Source organism: Rattus norvegicus, chromosome 5 (genome assembly GCF_036323735.1).
Source record: "Rattus norvegicus strain BN/NHsdMcwi chromosome 5, GRCr8, whole genome shotgun sequence".
Taxonomy (NCBI): domain Eukaryota; kingdom Metazoa; phylum Chordata; class Mammalia; order Rodentia; family Muridae; genus Rattus; species Rattus norvegicus.
Window position 1 is genome coordinate 83,253,738 of NC_086023.1, and position 6,881 is coordinate 83,260,618.

The following is a 6,881-nucleotide window of genomic DNA, read 5'->3' on the forward strand; positions in this document are numbered from 1 at the left end:
TGGACACCCTAGAGATCTTACACTGGGTTTCTGAGGGGTCCAGACACCAGCTGGGAAGTCAGGTGACAGAAACAGTATTTCAGACCAATAAGATGATTACAAACGTGGGGTCTCCAGCAGGGCTCCAGGTGGTCAGGCATAGTTCTGGAAATCTAATGAAGCAATAACATGGGGAGGGCAAGCACTGAGCTGGCCTTGAACCGGTTTGATGACAAGCATCAGGGATAGGAATCTCAAGTTCATGCTTTACTTGGCCTAAAGGACCTGCCAGCAAACTTGGCTTTGCTGCCCTGTTCTTTCTTGATTCTAAAGATCTGACTGTACTTGGCTAGGCACTCAGATCCTTAAGAGGCACCATACTTGACCTGCAGATCCCCAGTACTAGGTCAGAGATGAAAGTGTCCTCAGTCTTCCCAGATCGATGGGACAACAAGATGCCCTAGCCTGAACAGCTTACTTGCCTATATAGACTCGGCCATAGAACCAATCTGGTTCACTTTGAGAATGAGGCAGTTGCAGGAGTTCTTACCCACAGCCTTGGCAATTCACGTAGGATTGGTTACTGTGAGGTCATCTCCCACCACCTGGATGCCTGCACTAGCTGTGTACTTCTGCCAGGTTTCCCCAGTCCTCCTGGTCAAAGAGGTTCTCAATGGACACTACTGGATACTCCTGGATGGAAGACTTGTAAAGGGCCACCAGCTGGTCTGGTGTGATTGATGTACCTGCTGGAATCATTCTAAGATTTAAAGTCCAGGTCATACTTGCCAGACCTTTAGAACTCAGAGGCAGCCACATCCATGCTGATGAAAACCTGGTCAGTGTAGACAGCCTTTGCAATTGCAGTCTTCATCAGTTCCAGGACCTCTTTGTTCTCCAGGATGTTAGGAACAAATCTATCCTCATCACCCTCATTAATGGCATCCTTCTGGTACTTCTTGTTGATGACATTCTTTAGGTTGTGGTAAACCTCTACTTCAATGCACATGGCTTCTGGGAAATAGTATGCCCACACAGGCAGGATCATGACCTCTTCCATGGCCAGCTTATTGCAGGGATGAGAGCCACAGTTGATCACATTGAAAGCTGGGACAATCAGGATGACTTCAGGGTTGCCGGCCAAGTCAGCAATGTGATAGTAAAGAGGCACCCCCCTTTCCCATGGCACCAGTTTTACAGACAGCCAGGGATACTCCCAGAATGGTATTTATACCAAATTTAGATTTATTCTCAGTGCTGTCCATTGCAACCATCAGTTTGTCAATCTTGCACCATAACATTCAGTTTCTCGCTAACCAGAACAGGTGCAATAGTGTTCTTGATGTGTTCAATAGCCTTTGAGACACCTTTCCCGTGAAGCACATTTTTTTTTATTAACTTGAGTATTTCTTATATACATTTCAAGTGTTATTCCCTTTCCCGGTTTCCGGGCAAACATCCCCCTCCCCCCTCCCCTTCCTTATGGGTGTCCCCCTCCCAACCCTCCCCCCATTGCCGCCCTCCCCCCATAGTATAGTTCACTGGGGGTTCAGTCTTAGCAGGACCCAGGGCTTCCCCTTCCACTGGTGCTCTTACTAGGATATTCATTGCTACCTATGGGGTCAGAGTCCAGGGTCAGTCCATGTATAGTATTTAGGTAGTGGCTTAGTCCCTGGAAGCTCTGGTTGCTTGACATTGTTGTACTTTTGGGGTCTCGAGCCCCTTCAAGCTCCGTGAAGCACATCTTATCATTGTCACAGAGTTAGAGTACCATGTAGATACCAGTGGATGCATCGCTGGGCACCACAGCTTGGAAGAGACCTCTTGAGGTGTAGAGATCCGTCTCAACAGTGCGATTCCCATGGGAATCAGAGATCTCTCTGGCATGGATCTTGAAAATAGATGTGGTGAAATTCTGGCCCTCAGATCCCCATGAAAGAAGGGAAGCAGATTCTGCAGACATGGAAGAGAGTAGTATTTTGATGTTTTTAATGAATTAAATAAAGTTGACTAATTAAGATGCCAGAGAACAGGACAACAGGAAATAGACATCACTGACACCACCACCAAGCAGCAGTACTTCATTAATGTCTTTTCTTAGATCTCCAAAAGGAAAAAAATCCATACAAACATATTCTTATAGGGTCTTCTAAGTTTCATAATCAAACCAAGACATAGCAAGCAGATAATACTTAAATGTCTGGCTTCAGGCCATACAGATAATAAAACGAGAGTCTATTTTCAAGTCTCTGTCTCCATGAGCAAGATATGGAATATTTTGTTATACATGAAAAAAGTTTATGAGTTTTAAGTGTCTTGGTTAAAAAATGCAATTATTTGGTTAAATAATTGAAACTACTGCTAGAAAGACTAAGAAATATTATAGAGATCAAACTGTGTTATGAGCAATTCCTCAAAATACTGTTTTGTTAGTATTTTTCATGATTTGTATATTTATATACTACATGCTTTGTCTTAATCCTTACTCTTAATTGATCTATAAATTATTCTGTGATGCTGATAATTTCATAAAACATCAAAAATAACTACAATATTTACCCCATTTCACTCCTCCAACTCTACTTATAATTTCCACTACTGTTCTTCCCTCCCAAATTCAAGCCGTTTATTTTTTTTATTAATTTTTATTAGTCCTTTAAATTTTGATATTATTGCATAAGTTTTCCTTTCCCTTCTAAACTTTCTCATATATTCCTCCTGGTTTTCAAATTTATGGTCTTTTTTACTTAATTATGATTGCTTGAGTGTATAAACAGACATACTCACACACATTATTAGATTAAGATTTACTTAGTCTGATTAATGTTACTTGTTTGTAAGTTTTCAGGGCTGACCATTTTCTGTTGGATAACAAATTGGTGTACTCTTTTCCCTGAGTAAGATTTCTCCTACTCTCATCATTCCTCAGTTGCTTGTAATTCTTTGTGTAGGATTGAGGCCTCATGTGTTTTCTCCCATCCATTCTTGTCATGTTTATATTCTTGTTTTTGTTCAGCTTATGTGTAGGTAATAACCTTGGTTAGACTTTGTGTATAGATTTTGACATTACTTGAAGTTATAGTCTCACAGCAAACTCCCTGATTATTCCCTCTCCTCTCCTCTCCTCTCCTCTCCTCTCCTCTCCTCTCCTCTCCTCTCCTCTCCTCTCCTCTCCTCTCCTCTTCTTCTTCCTCTCTCTCTCTCTCTCTCTCTCTCTCTCTCTCTCATGTTCCTTAAGCCTTCAGTACAGGCATTGTTTTGTGAATGTATTCATTGGGACTGGGCTCCTCAAATCTGAATTTCCATTGGTTGTGGTGTTCTATAATGAGCTCCATCTGCTGCAAAGAGAAGTTTCCTTGATGAGGGGTAAGGACTGCACTTATCTGTGGGTATAAGGATAAACATGTAGAGTGTATTTAGGAATTGTGCTGGTACAAAAAGTTGTAGTTATAGGTTTTCCTACAAAATCCATGGCTTCTCTAGCCTTGACTCTCTACCTCTTTGTATCACACTTTCATGCCTTTCAATAACCACAGTCCCCCTTTCTAATGTGCATGCCTTTATGTTTTGTTTACAATCTACTGAGTTACTCAAGACCATCTGTGTGGCCAGGAATATGGAACTATCAAGTTGATCCTGGTGGTCCCACTCATGGATGCATACCTCAGTGCAACTATAGATAAGTATTCAGTGAGAATGGAGATGATCCAATCAGTCTCTCTTCCAGCCATGTCTGACTACTGGTAAGTCCTATCTTGTGCAGGAAACTATAGCTGCTGTGGGTTCATGGTTGCCATGACTGATTTGTAGGAGATAACTTCCTCCAGAGTTTCCCCCTATCTTTCTACTCTTATACTCTTTTTTTTTACTGTTCCATAATAATTCATAATCACCAGAGGCTGGGCACTTAACTGTCTCTGACACTCAGCACCTTGAATATTCATTGCACTCTCTGTCATCAACTGTAAAAAGAAACTTCTCTGATTACAGCTGAGAGTGATATCTGTTTATAGGCATACATATGATTTTTATTGTATTTATATATGTGTCTATATATTTATATTATCTATATCATAAATGTATATATTTACATAGTTTCATTTATATACATAAATATATATGCTTAGAAGATTACTTGACACCATATCAATTAAGCTAAACAACAATAGTAACTTCCGACCCAGAGTCTACAAATACCTTGGTTGCAGATTTTTGAATAGGTTTACAGTACCAGATATGAAATATCTTCTATAAATCAACTCTCCAAACATTTAAGAGGGGAGTTGGTTGCCCGCCAAACAACTATCCCACCATTGTAGTGATGAGCATATGTTTTCTGATGTGTTAGTGTTCTGAGATAAACAGTGGGGTAAAACTATGGATGTATTTTCTCCCCTACATCTCATAGTGCTTTCTGGCACCATGACTATTATCCACCAGGGAGGAAGCTTCCAGGCCAATTTCAGCATGATTTCCTTATAGCTTGCAATCACAGTATGTGGTGTTTTTAGCAATATGTCTTTATCATGTAGTTCTGGCGGACAACAGAGGAATGTCAAGAGGCTATAATTTTGCAGGCACCACTGGATCATTTATAAACAACCAATCATAAGTGAGTATTCTATATGTGAAACTAGTTTTGTTGTTTAATAACCATGGGATTCAAGGAGCAGCATTATCCAGTCAAGTAGGGTATCATCATTTTTTTATTTTAACTTTTTTAGCTTACATTTTTAAATGACATAGAACATGGTAGGTTTCCTTGTGGCTTTTCATATACCCTTCATTTGGATTAACACTCTTACCCTGCTCTTTTTCTTACTCATCCCTCCATCTGTTAAACGTCGCCTCTTCTAATATTGCCCTTCTAGTATGTCCTGCCTTCTATTCTCTTCTAAACCTCTTTCAATAAGGCAACACTCTGATGGCCACTTTTAAATTTCTTTTATGAAGCTTTTATAGGCGATCCAAGTTAAATACACAGATCTAAGTATTGAAGGCTATGGTTTACCTATGAGAGAGTGTATGGGGTATTTAACTTTCTATGTCTGGGTTATTTCGCTCAGTATAATTTTTTCTACTTCTGTCAACCTATCTTCATATTGCATTTCTATTTAAAGCTTAATACAATTTCACTTGAAATACATTACATTTTCATCATCCATTCATGAACAATAGTATTAAACTTTGAAATCACATTGTTGATACAACTATGATAGTTTTTTCCTTTTTACATCTTTTAAAGCATCAGATTGACAGATGCTACATTCAGTAAGAATCTACTCATGTAATATCTTCTATTTGATAAATAAGGCCAACTATAAGTTTTATGAAATGTGGCAATACTGGAGAACCATGGGTGATTAAAGCTAATAAAGTCCTTAACACAATTCTTCTAAAAAGCTTAATTAAAGTTAAGCAAGACTCATTAATTTCCTCACATTTATTTACCTGTTCATTTCATCATTTAGTCCAGTCTTTCATTCATTGACTCTTATACATTAACTATTTACAAAATGACTTGTTCCTTCATTCATTGACTATTATAAAGTAAATAGCCACTAAAGGACATGTGTTCTCCCAACAGTAAGAAAATACAATGTAAGTACCTATGTGGAAGTAACAGTAGTCTGACTAGAGAGGGTTGACCCTGAGCCTCCATACATCTTTCAATATTTAAGTCTTGGTTAATGTGAATGTGTCTTCCAGCCATCAAGTTGGATTAGGATAACTCTAATTCCTGTTAGTTCACAAATCTGTGATTAAAGACTTGATGGAAAGAGTTCCTTCTGGGTTGGCTAACTCAAGTCATCCATGTTATAATTGGGAGGATTCCATAAGCACTACTCAGACTGGCCTATAAGAGCAGTCCTTTCAATTTCTAGGACAATTGCATTTCTAATATATGTCATAGTGTAGACATATTCCAACAAGAAAATGAGTAAATGAAGAATCATATTTGTTTAGAACAAATTGCATGAGCCTGGTCTCTGTGGTGTCTGAGAACTACACATGCATTTTCAGGAAATGCCACATACCTAATAGATTTCAATAACAGCCCTTTGGTTAGACAGTGTGAATCCATCCACACTCTCTTCTGTAGAAAACCACATTGAAACCAGAGGAAACTTCTGAAAAAAAACTGACTCCAGACATTATAACTGCTATAAAATATGTTGTCTAGATTCCATTTCTAGTGCTAGACTTTTCAATTGAGTATGAAGAGCTTGAATTTTCATAGTTCTATCCACCAAAGATGTTCCACCAACTTAGTGTAACTGGGTATATGTTAATGAACTTTCTAATAAATTATCTATCTAGAGTATAAGTGCCTCTATGGGTTTACAAAGGGTGGGAGTAAATATATGAATCAGAATTGAATAAGGTACATGAGAAAGTTCAAATAACATGTGACCTATATTACATTATTTGACATAGTTCCTAGCTCACTTAACCCTATGCTGCCTCCTCTTCACCGTCTGCTTACCCACAATCTACTTTTTGGCCTTTCCCCATGTCTATAATTTTCCCCAATGTCTTCTAACTTCCCCATGTATGTTTTGCAGTACACGATGTTTGTGAGTACACTTATCTCTACCCATTTCTCTGCTTTCTCACTCTTTGTCTAAAGTTAGGGTAGTTTTCATAAGCATATATACATCTTTCCCATTTATCTTTTTTATTATTAATCATTTTATTCATTTACATTTCAAATGCTATCCAGCTTCCCAGTTACCTCTCCACAACCCCCCCATTCCATTCCTCCTCTTCCCCTACCCTTTTGCCTCTGTGAGGGTGCTCCTCCATCCAATTACCCACTTCTGTCTCACAGCTTTAGCATTCCACCTATGCTGGGGCATCAAGCCTCAACAGTCAAGATCCCCCCTCCCATTAATGTCAGA

At 38.9% G+C, this 6,881-nt stretch overlaps 1 pseudogene; it reads right to left on the reverse strand.

Annotated features, from left to right (window-relative positions):
• Positions 1 to 239: 239 nt before the first annotated feature.
• Eno1-ps16 (enolase 1, pseudogene 16) lies at positions 240 to 4,723 on the reverse strand (annotated as a pseudogene).
• Positions 4,724 to 6,881: the final 2,158 nt, after the last annotated feature.